Below are 12,975 nucleotides of genomic sequence, written 5' to 3'. Positions count from 1 at the left end.
TGCAGACTGGAGAGGTCTGTGACACAAACTGTAAATCCTACAATGGGGTGGGATAGCTGCAAGAGCCTAAGTAGAGTCACTTAATATGGAATTATGGAATGGTTTGGGTTGGAAGGGACCTTCAAGACCATCTATTTCCACCTCCTGTCATGGCCAGAGACACCTTCCACTTATCCCAGGTTGCTCCAAGCCACATCCAACCTGGCCTTGGGCACTTCCAGGACTGGGACAGCCACAGCTCCTCTGGGCAACCTGTGCCAGGGCCTCACAGAAGGAAGAATCTTTTCCCAATATCTAAGCCTGCAATCCTACTCTGAATTTGTCCTGGAGGACCCTGTGGCATTTCTGAAAACCTCACATCTCTCCAGAACCTCTGAGAGAAGTTAATGTTGTACAAGTGCTGCTAATTTTTAATTTTGCAGTCCTGCCTGCCCTGATACCTTGAATTAAAGGCAGACCGATCTGAAAAATCACCTGTAGCAGCTGAATTACTGCTGCATTAGGGCTCATTAGGACTCTCAATTTAGGAGAAAGTTTTAAAAGCCAAAGTAAGGGCGCCCCAGAAAAACTGCCTCAGTGGAGATTAGACCTTGGCAATGTGAGTCTCTTATCGCTCCTCAGGAGAAATTCTGATTTCTGCCTCTTGTGCACTTAGGATTGGTGTCAGAGAGGGCTGGAGTTGAATTTTGGGGTCTACTGGTCATACAGGAATGGTGCTGGAGCACTTGATCAAGATATAACATCACCATAAATGGTGTAATCTGCATTTCAGGTGATTTGCTTGGGAGTGCTGTGGTTACCTGCTCTGGCCTCCTGCCCGTTGAAATAGGAAATAAGATTTTTCTATCCTAATTTGTGCTTCAGATCTAATACTCATGCTAATGTTAAAGCTTAATGTCTAAAGAAAATAAATCCACTATATGTTTAAAAAGTTCTTGATTTAATAGTTGCAAGGATGGAGAATCCATTATGACATTAGTTAAGCAGATTAATAGTTAACAGCACAGTCTTGCAAGTCTATTCCTTAATTTCTTCTCTAAATTAGGGTTTTGCAAATAATTGATATTTTGGTTCACTGGGCAAATTAAAAATAAAAGAGAAAGAAATTGATAAGGAAAGAAAACATTTTGGCATGAATGAACTCCTCAATTTATGCACTAAAATACTGCTACAAAGGTCTGAAAAATGTGAATTCTAATTATAGCAGCCCAGAACTGGAGTAATGAGGGACTAGAGAGCGTGATGATAAGGAGAAGATAATGCTCTGATAGGCATGATGTGCACAGCCCTTCAAAGAGCCACAAAAAAACCTATGTGAGGCACCTCTGGGATTGTGCAAAGGACAAGAAATGTTTGAAATTTGGATTTAAAGGTGAAGAAGAGCCGGTGAATATGTGGCTCTGCTGGTGATGGAGTTTTTCATGCATGCTCAGAGCATGGACAAGGTAATTACCTGGCTGAAAAGCACACATCAAAGGTTGCCAGCAGGAGGAGAAATCCTGATCTAAAAGTGCAGATTAATCCTCTGGATTGCTGGGCAGCTGGGCCCTGCGGTTACCAGCCCGTGGATTTTGTCTTGTTTCCTACAGAGTGAGGAAAGAGCTGGACACTTCCAACCTGGAGCCCAAGGGTGCAGTTTGAGAGAGGTTAGATGAAGAGATTTAAGGTTAGGATGGGAGAGGCGAATGGATACAGGCTCTGGAAGAAGTGACCTTTTCCAGAGAGTGAAGCAGATCTTGAGCAAAGCAGCTGGCTTAATTTATTACTATTATTATTATTATTATTATTATTATTATTATTATTATTATTATTATTATTATTATTATTATTATTATTATTATTATTATTATTATTATATCAAGAATGTTCAGTCCTCAGCAAGGATGTGGAGTTTTTGGAGCAAGCCCAGAGGAAGCTCCTGAAGAGGATCAGAGGGATGGAGCAGCTCTGTCTCTGTGAGATCAGGCTGGGCGATTTGGGAATGTTCAGCCTGGAGAAGAGAAGCCTTGGGGTGACCAAATTGTGGCCTTCCTGTACCTGAAGGGAACCTGCAAATAAAATGGAGAGAGATTTTTTGCAAGGGCAGGTAGTGACAGGACAAGGGATTCAAACTGAGTGGGTTTATAATGGGTATGGGGAAGAAATTCTTCCCTGTGAGGGTGGTGAGGCCCTGGCTGAGGTTTCCCAGAGAAACTGTGGCTGTCCCATCCCTGGAAGTGTCCAAGGCCAGGTTGGATGGGGCTTGGAGCAACCTGGGATAAGTGGAAGGTGTCCCTGTCCATGGCAGGAGTTTAAAAATAAACAATCATGAAGGTCCCTTCCAACCCAACCCATTCTGGAATTCAATTAATTTTTGTGATGATTGTTCTATGTTTTTCATTATCATCAAGGTAGGTCTTTCCAGAGGGGACTGGTGGAGGTTCTTAGTCCTTCATCCATCCCCTTTTACTGCTGCTCACCTTGTGTGTGTTACTCTTTGTCTGGCATAAAACACAGGCTTTGTTACCTCTTTCCTTCTTTTTCTCCTCCACCAACTGCATTTTGGCTGCATCGTTCTCAATATATTTCATATATATCAAAAAGAAAAAGAAGTCTGTTTTCTCAGAAAATGGCATCTCTCTAGTAATACCTCAAAAACATTTCAAAAATGTCACCCTTTTGATGATTTTTAACTGATTCATTGTTTCTTCAAGCCAAAAGAGGAAAAAAAGGGTGCTTTTTCTATTCAATTCTTCTATTTCTTGCTACTGTTCTGGGTGCTTTTGGTTTCTGTTTCTGAACCTGTTATTCCTGTCCTTCCATCATGTGAAGGAGCCTTGAGATTTCTTGCAGGTCAGTGATGGTTATGCTGCTTTTTCCTGCTTGTTTCATTCCTTCCTTTTAAAATACAGCCCTTTAGTCTCGTTTATCTTGTTGGAAGCAGGTCAAGAAAAAAACAATAAATGCAATGAATGGGAAAAACTCCCACAAACTCATCTAATAACTTTTCTACTGGTCAAACTCTGCCATGAGCATCAGCTTTGTTATGCTCAAAAGTGACGACTTTAAAACCAAGCTTTGAAACATTTCATTCCCTCTCCCAGACATTTCTCTGTCTCTGTTGCAGGTGGGTAATGAATGTCCTTTGGGCCAACGGGCCATGATTGAATGAAATCCCAGTAAAGCAAACAGAATGAAAATGTATCACTTCAGCTGAAGGGCTGAAGATCCCCAGAAAAAAAAAAAAAAGGATAAATATTCTGTGTGGAGAGAAAACATAAGCACCACACATTCACCAAAAGCTGGCTGTGCTTTTCGGGTGTGTCCAGCTGTGTAAGGTTTTGTGCTGTAACAAAAATTAAGATTTACATTATAATTAGCAGATCACTAGCAATCCTCTCAAAGCCATCTCAGCTCTTCTAGCCCCAGTAATATATTCATGTATTCCAAAATAATTTTAAATTATATTCCCACGCAGTGGATGTAGGATTTGTAGGGATGACATTGCATTGCTTTACCTGATTTGGGGCACACCTGGTTCTGAACAAGGGAGGATGAGGGAGGAAGGAAAGTACTAGTTAAACATAACCAAAAATAATGATGAACGCTGATGTTCACAGCATTTCCACCTCATGTGATGAGGAATGAAGGAAAATTGATATCAGCAGGTCAATAATTTGTTTTTTTATTGAGTTATTGCTGTTATTCCAGGAGATCCTTATCCAGTGTGGTCCTTCCAGGCCAAAGAGTGTAAAAAGCAGAGGATGAATCAAGGAATGGGGCACATGGAAATAATTCTTCCTTCTCTTCAGCACAGAGCACATGAGAGGTTTTGAGGGACTGGTAGAGCAGGGCAGGTAGGACAGGCTTCATATGGGACTAAGCACAGGCAAAGGCCAAATCCCAGAAGCAACAAAACCAAAGATTTTAAATGTTTTTCCCTAGGACAGAGCTGTGGTGAACTGCTAGAGAGAAGCAGAAATCTGGAAAGCTCAGTCAAGTGCTGGAAGATTCTAGGAATCCTCTATCTCCAAACTTTTCTGTTTATTCCTTAGTATAGTTTGGGAACTGGAATGTTTTCTTTCCTCTTTGAGTGATTTACAACCCTGAGGAAACTTCTCCAGAAGTTAACTGAAGCAAAAATTGGCAAAGAGCTCCTATGGACTTTCCATGTTTAATTTTTTTGGTTGATTTTTGGTTTTGGGGTGGTTTTTTTTGTTTTTTTTGCGTTTGTTAGTTTGTGTGTTCCCTCTGACACTTCAGGAAAAAATGACTTTGACAAGCTCTAAACTGAGACACCAAACTTTCAACTTTGGGCTGCAGGAAATAACTCTGAGAAAAGGTGGCAATTTTGACTTCAAGCAGGAGGAAGTCTCTATGAAATAATTGCATGAAACATGGAAATTGTTGCTGTATCTTGGAGTGATGTTACAGATGAAGAACAGATGCTCCAGAGAAGTCCAATCTACTCCAGAGTGTTGTTGTCTCCAGTGAGCAGCAGCAGATGCTTCAAGAAGGGTGAAAAAGTTGATTCCTCACCACTGGATTTTCCCAAACCCCAGCATTCTACTCTTTATGAACTTTCCATGTTGGAGATGTTGTCTCTTGGTCTGAGAATCTTTTGATGAAGTTTTTATTTCATGGCATCTTGGATTTGCTGGAGGAGTAACTGAATGTATGTGATTCAGGCTGCCAGATGAAAGCAGCCCTTCCCAAAACAGGACTCCTGGGAAAAACATTGCCCATAAAAGTTGTGAGCATGAGACAGCCAGGAAGTAGAGGAAATACAGAAGTTTAGACCCAGAAAGAGAATTTGTGGGAGTTTGTCATCAATATATTCCTGACTAAATCATGGAATCAGAGAATAGCTGGAGCTGGAAGAGACCTTGAAGGTCATCAGGTCCCACTCCCTGCCATGGGCAGCGACATCTTCCACTACCCCAGGTTTCTCCAACCTGGCCTTGGACACTTCCAGGGTTGGGGCAGCCACAGCTTCTCTGGGAAACCCGTGCCAGGGCCTGACCATCCTCATAGGGAAGAATTTCTCCCTGATATCCCACCTAAGTTTCCCCTCTTTCAATTTGAACCCATTACTCCTTGTCCTATCACTCCAGTTCCAGATGAAACTCCCTTTTTGGCTTCTCTGGAGGCCCTTTAGGTACTGGCAGGTGCTAGGAAGTTCCCACACAATCTTCTCCAGCCTGAACAGCCCCAGCTGTGCCAGCCTCTCTCCACAGGGGAGGTGCTCCAGTCCCATTATCAACCTTGTGGCCTCCTCTGGACTCGCTCCAACAGCTCCATGTCCTCGTGTTGCCACAGGCCTTGGCTGGGGAACAATCATCATCACCACCCCAAATCACAAGACACAAGTTGTTAATTTCTTTGAGGTGAGACCCAAAGCTCTTTGGGTTTGCATTTTGTCTGATAAAACACCAGTGTTCTCAAATATCTGGCTTTGAGAAAACCTTTCCCCTTTTTTGAGCTCTCTCAACACAAAACCTCCTCAACTGACTGAACAGTCACATGCTGTGTTCTCTTTCTGCTTGGTTATTAGTATTTTTCTGATAAAAAAAAAAATAATAAAAACCCAGAGAGAAACTGAGACAGTCCAGTAACCTGCTGAAACATGCCAGATGATTTGGATTTTTCACACTCCTGATGTTCGCCCGGACATGGATTGGGCCTAACGTTGTTAATTCGTGACAAGAACATTTTTCTTTATTAGGAACATGCAGTGAATTACAAGAAGAAGTCAACTGACAGTGGCTGAGAAATAGCACAGCCCTGTGGATGTTCTGCTTCCTAAGCCCAAAAATCTGTGGAGTTGGGTTGAGTATGGACATCCTCCAAGCAATTCCTTGGTCAATACCAAGAGGTGCTTGAATAAAAATCTGACGCTGAGTGATTTCCAGGTCTGCATTTCTTCATGACTCTCACCTAAGGTCTAAAAAGATGGATTTTTTCCTCCATCAGAAGGATCTGGGATGGGCTGCTGAACTAAATTCCTCGGTTTGTGTAGTTTGGAAAGAAGGGGCCCGAGGAGCGAACCTGAGGAGAAAATTGGAGAGGTTCAGGTTGGACACCAGGAAGAATTTCATCATGGAAAGAGTTGTTGAACATTGGAAGGGGCTGTCCAGGGAGGTGATGGAATCCCCACCCCTGGAGAGATTGAAGAAATGACTGGATGTGGCACTTGGTGCTCTGGGCTATGTGACAAGGTGAGGATTGGCAGGACTTGATAATCCTGAAGGTCTTTTCCAGCCTAGATCATACTATGATTCTGTGATTGATGCCTCATGTCCACCAGTGTTTAAGACTCATTTGGAAAAACTCTTTAAATTTCAATGAGACCTGAATTAGTCAAGCAGTTGGACCAGATGACTGTTGTAGGTCCCTGAAGCTGGAACAGAAGGGGAAAAAAATCACAGTTGAAGAATAAAGAAATGGATTATGACCCATCTGAAATGAGTTTTGCACAGAGGTGTCTCAGGACATCAACCCCACAGCTGAATTCAGAATATTCAGAAGAATAAACCAGCGCAAGAGACTGCAGTTTAGGAAAGCATTTAAAAAAATAATAATAAAAAAATTATTACACCTTGAGCTGCTGTCAAAATGGATCTGGAGGTTTTCCAGCTCTGCTGTTGCCTCTTCTCACTACACAAAACCAGGAACCTGGACCAGTGAGATCCCAGGACAGAGGCTTTTCCCTAGGTCAACCTGCAAGGAGGTGATGTCCCACTGGAAAGTTTGACAGGAAAATTTTGGGAGTCAGAATGCTCACTTGGTGGGAGGTTTTACCCAGGGAATACATACAAGCATCAAAAGCCTCTGCTTATCTCATCCAGGCCACTAAATGGGCAGCACTAGGGGAGCTCCAAGCCTTTGGAGAAGAGCTCAGCAGTCTTCCAGGAAGTATTGATTGCAGTAATAATTGATTAGTGCATCTCCTGACAGGCTTGTTCAGTGCCAAGTCAATCATGAACGAGTTGATGAAGCTGCCTTTTCCTTTTAGGCTGTCCAAAATAGTCCTGCAGGGTTTCTCTGGAAGAAATGAGTGAACAGGCAAGACCCAATGCATCTCTCTGACAGGGAAGGAATTAAATGTGGCTCAGGATTTACTATGGGATTTCTACTGAATCCAAGGACTGAGTGTGAAGCTGCCTGTAAGATTCCAGCCAGGAAAAGCAACCTAATGAAATCCATCCATGGGTTGGGGTAATAATCTGCCTTCCTTATGAACAGGACATTCCCAACCCTCCTCTCCCTGCTGGATGGGATATTCGTGGCTTAGAAGAAAAAAATCAGATGTTTGTGAGAATACTTGAGTTTATCCACTGCCACCAAACTTGGAGGGTCTCTCCACCATGAGGCTCCGCACCCTCATGTCCTGCAGCCCAAAAATACCACAGTGGTGCAGCAGCTGAACTCATCCCCAACCAAGGGAAGATTTAAGAAACAATGAGGAAATTAAATGCCAGCCTCTCCTTGATTTATTTGCTGATTGTCAGTCTCTTTGAGATGAAGGTTCTATTTTATGATTGGGATTGGTCCATTCTAGCTAAATGCAATCTCAATAGCACTGGTCTCTACCCCGCCCCCCCCCCCCCCAAAAAAAAAAAAAAATCCCAAAAGAAAACAAAACAAAAAATCAGCCTGGGTTTTATTTTGGGAGCAGTTGTTCCCTTTATTTCTCATGTCTAAGGCCTTTTATTTCTTCTTTCATTCATCAGCTCCCTTCAACTTCATTTTCTTTTAATATTCCAGAACAGGATCAGGAAGTGGCCTCACTGTAACTGGAAAACTCCTTGGCAGTTGTCATTATGGCAATTAAACAACGATTAAACAACATTAAATAACATGTAAATGTTAAAGAAAGGTACAAAAATCCATGGAGATATTTCAGCCATAAAATAGCAAATTCCCAAAGGATGAAAGGAATTGGTTGTGGGGACTGGGGATTTGTAACTCTTATAATTTAACCTGAATGCTTAGAAGTGAAAGTCTTATTTATTTTCCCTAATAGTGGAAGGAACCTGGGGACAGTTTCCCTAAAATCTTGGCGAGGCAGCCAAGTTTTGTGGCTGCCCCTTTGCAAGGGAGTGCACATTTTCTGAACCATTTACCCCTCAGGAAAGCTTGGGAGCCATGAAATTCAGACATTAATTCCCAAATAAAATCTGGATAATAATCCTTTTGTCTGCATTTTCATCCTGCAATGCTCATCTGATGTCCTTTGTGTGAGGGTGGCCTTACAGACAGGTCTCTTCAAAGTCCCACCCATCCTACAGCAGCTGGGGTCATGTTTCAAAACAAATAATCACTTGAAAAATAAATTTTGGGAAATTTTTTGACTGCCATGACTGTGGAGTGAGCCTCAGGTTTGCTCAACATCACAGGTCAGGAAAAAGAGCCGCAACATCCCTTTCTTCCTATATCAACGGGATTAAAACTTCCCTTTTCCTTCTTCAACTGATGCCTCTTTCCCCTTTTCCCATCAAAATCTCTCTTCCCCACATGCCAGTTGAGTTAATATAAAAATCAGTGCCTGTTTTAAACTGGTTGTGTGAGGTGCTCATCTGCTTGAACGCTTCTCCTGTCAACCCTGGCAACTCCTTGACTATTTTTTGCTCTCTCTTCAGATAAGAGCGAGCAATTTGCATTTTCATGATGAGCAGCTTCCACGCTCTGTGAATCTTTACAGGGTGCAATAATGATCTTAAGGGTCTTTTCCAACCTAAATTATTCCGTAATTATTCATGTTCTACCTGCTTTCTGCGCCTCTCTTTCCCTTCTCATCTTCCCTGCCAAACCATTCCATTCTCCCTCCCGCTGAAGGCACAAAACCCACAACACAGTTTGTAGTGTCTCTACCAAGGCTGATAAGGTTTGTTTTATGGCCTCTGGTCTTACAAAATGGTCTCCAAGTTGCAATTAAATCCTTGAAATTCACATGATTTCTTGAAGGAACTGAGGGAAGCAAGAGGTGCTGGGAGTATTTCAACCGGCGGAGGAAACAATTGAAAAATAGGTTTTTGCTCCTGCTTTATTGCAGAGTAATTATGAGAAGAGGGATCTCCACTTTAAACATGACAAGTGAGACAATTCACGTGCAGGACTTCAGAGTGCCATGAAGGGGGTCTCAACTCAGTGATTTTTCTCTTCCATCCCTGAGCCATTGCTCTGCCAACCAAGCAGCAAGAGCTCATCTGGATTTAATTTGGTAAATATTAAACTAAACCGAGCCAGTTTTTTATCTTTCCAGTCAAAGATTCTCAAACTCACGAGGCAGGGAAACCTCATCCTGCCATTGTTGTCTTTGGGTTCTGTCTTCCCTCACTGTGAAGGGGAATGTGCTTCCCTCAGCTGCCATTCCAACGCTCCTGGTGTGGAGCAGGCAGAGTGGGATGACACAGGGGTAAACAACCTTCCCCGAGTGACATGGAAGGTGATTTATCCTTCATAAATTAAAGAAGAGATGAGACATGAGGTAAAAAACATGCAGCAGAGGCCAAGGAATTCAAATTAATCAAGATGTGGTGGATCTGAGGGTGGTTAGGACTCATTTTTCTGCAAAACAATGATTTCTGTTGAGTTTGAAGGACCTCAGGAGCTGCTGTAGAGAATCTTTAGATGCTATGGCTGCCAGCCCATCCTTCCTCGTGCTGTAGGTGGAAGCTGTTTTCTATGGATCTCTCCAGGCTGTGCTCATGATTCCCCAGAAAAATTTGTGGCCTTTTTAGTTGTGGACACCCCATCCCTGGAAGCTTCCAAGGCCAGGTTGGACAGGGCTTGGAACAACCTGGGATAGTAGAAGGTGTCCCTGCCCTGTCCCTACCAGGTAGGGAGTGGAATGAGATGATCTTCAAGGTCCTTTCCAACCCAAACCATTCCATGATTTTTTTTAATTCACATACCTATGGCCTCTAGCTTGAATTCTGGAGTCAGGTATTCCCTTTTCCATGGCTGGCTTCCTCAGAATGGGAAATACTGGCTTTTCTCCAAATCTGAAAATTTCAGGGGTAAAAAAGGAACAAGCAAGGATACCCAAAGTGTGGTCTGTTGTCTAGATCTCCACAGTGGATGAAGTTTCCCCTCTGATCTCTCCAAGAATGAATTCTATATCCTTCCCTAAGGTTGTTATTCTAATCCAGGGACAGGAAGAACACAGGTCTGATTCATTATGGCAAAACATAGCTTGTTTTGAGGGTTTTTGGGTTTTTTCCCTGGTTTTATTTTCTCCCTGGAGGAGAGCTGGTCACACTTACTGTTTCTGTATGATGGAATTTTACAGGAATTCTATCATTGGAAATCCAGTGATCCTGGTGTGGTCAACAGGTACAAAAGTGCTGAAAAATTTGCGACCATGAAAACAGGCTTTGCCAATAGACTGAGCTGCAAAAATGCCAGATTCCTGCATCCAGGTCATTCCTGCTCTTTGAAATTTGGAAATGAAAGGATCAGCTTTCAAACATCAAATATCAGAAGACAACCCCATTGAGCAAAAACTGGAACTTATCAAAGAAGGAGATAATAAAATAATTGGAGCTATACACTAAGAACAAATCGATAAACAAAGGAAAACAACCAGAAAGAGAACTTAGGGGGCTTTTTTCCTATTGAGACTGGTTGCAAGCAGTTCATTTTCCCCATTTTTGTGACTGGATTTGAGCAGCATAGACTAAAAGAAGAATGTAGGTTGATTTTGGAGAAGGATTAGCATAGTGAATCAATTATTGAGGAATCTTTCATAATAGCACTGAGTGCTTTTTCCATCTTTAGATTTTGAAAGTGCTCTGTGCATGTAAGAAAAACCCAGCATTTTAAGAAGCTCACAATGGGGTTTTCAACTGTGGTGCCCTGGATCTATCACTTGATCTTGCAGTTCACATCCCTGTTGCACATCTCCATCAAACCCTTGAATAACTTCTGGTAATAAGAGAATATTTTTCTGCTGTACTCTGTGATTCACTTTTTACCCCTGAAAATGAGCATCAGGGAGCCACATTTCTTCTTGTTCTTAAGTGGTTTTAACCACACTTCAAAATCAGGTCAGGTAAAGCCATCCTATTACCTTTCTCTGGCTCCAGAATAATTGCATCTCATGCTTCAATCTGTGTGTCGCAGCACCTCACAGGTGAACTTGGAAATGTAAAACAGGATGGCCTTTCTGCTGTAGGAACTTTTCTCTTGGCACTGATGTGTAGGGGCATTCAAGATGCTAAACTGGCAAGAACAGCCAATGTAGATCTTGATAATAAACTGCAGAAATGTAAAGCTACTCCTTTCTCATAGTTCCATCTCCACAGCGCACACAGGAAATTAGAGCAATGACATCCACAGTCTAAACTGAAAAAGCAGAGATTTAGATTGGATCGTATGAAAAAATTCCTCCCTGTGAGGTTGGGGAGGCCCTGGCAAAGGTTTTCCTGAGAAGCTGTGGCTGCCCCATCCCAGAAAGTGTCCAAGACCAGGCCTGGACAGGGCTTGGAGCAATCTGGGATAGCAGAACATGACCCTACCCATGACAGAGGAGCTGGAACCATATGGACTTCAAAGTCTCTCTCAACCCAAGCCTTCCTGTGATGATTCTATGATACAATTACAGAAAATCCATATAAACTCCAGGAAATGCAGTCTTCAGCAGTATGGTAATGAATTATCTAAATATCTCAGGAGTATGCTAGTCTGGCTGTAATGGAAAGAGTGCCAATTAAACACTTTGCAGAGAAATAATCAGACTAAAGAGATTTATAAAATGTTGCTAACACAGTCTGGGATGGAGATGAAAGTTTCTACTTCACCCACTCCAGAGCCAGGAGGACCACAGAGATGTTTGAGGAAGTCTCTTAACCCCATTTTCACAAAATCATAGAATTACAAAATTAGGAAAAGACCTCCAAGATCACTGAGCCCAGACTGGGGCTGATCCCCACCTTATAATATATAATATATAATATATAATATATAATATATAATATATAATATATAATATATAATATATAATATATAATATATAATATATAATATATAATATAGTATTAATATATAATATATAGTATTAATATATAATATATATTATATATTACATATAATCTAGTATATATGATATATTATATATTATATATAATCTAGTATATAGATTTTAATAATTTATTATATATATATAATACATAGTATATAATATATATATTAATATATAATATATATCTATAATATATCACATATTATCTAGTATATATTATATATTATATATTACATATACTCTAGTATATATTATATATTATATGTTATATATTATATATTATGTATGATGTATGATATATAATATATAATATAATATAATGTAATGTAATTTAATATTTATCCTATCTTTATTAATATAATTAATTAATTATATTAATGCTTCTATATTACCATTTAATGGTAAATATTATTACCAAGCTGGGAAATGCTTTAAAACATAAATGCTTTCAACAATAATGAAATAATTCAACTATAATGGACATGTTCCAGCCCCTAAATGTTTTAATTGTTGGCCCAGACCTACACATGGCACTCGAGGTATGGCATCACCAGTGCCCAGCACAGAGGGGCAACCACTGCCCTGGTCCTGCTGGCCATGCAATTTTGGATGCAGAGTTTTTTGTCATAGTTTATTGCTCTGAATTTGTTCCTGGATATTTACTTTGTCTGCGTCTGTACAAATCAATATTATTCATGGCAATTTTCCTGGGAGTCTTTCAATCTCCTTTGCATTTTTTTTTTTTCCCCCACAATTTCCTTTAAAGAAGGAGATTTCATGTGACCCCTCTCTTTGATACTATTCATTCTCCAAAGAAGCAAATATTTTGGGGAAAAAAAATATTCAGCACAAGATTTCTGAGTCAATCCTGGACACAACTGGCATTCACATTGCAATGTTTTTTGTCTATTCTTACAATTAAAATATATTTTCCTTGTACAAACAGCATCTCCCCATCAATTCTAACATCT

The sequence above is a fragment of the Cyanistes caeruleus genome, chromosome 1, assembly GCF_971803275.1.
Source record: "Cyanistes caeruleus chromosome 1, bCyaCae1.hap1.1, whole genome shotgun sequence".
Classification (NCBI taxonomy): Eukaryota; Metazoa; Chordata; class Aves; order Passeriformes; family Paridae; genus Cyanistes; species Cyanistes caeruleus.
The sequence above is the reverse complement of the archived record's forward strand: the minus strand, read 5'-3'. Positions refer to the sequence as shown.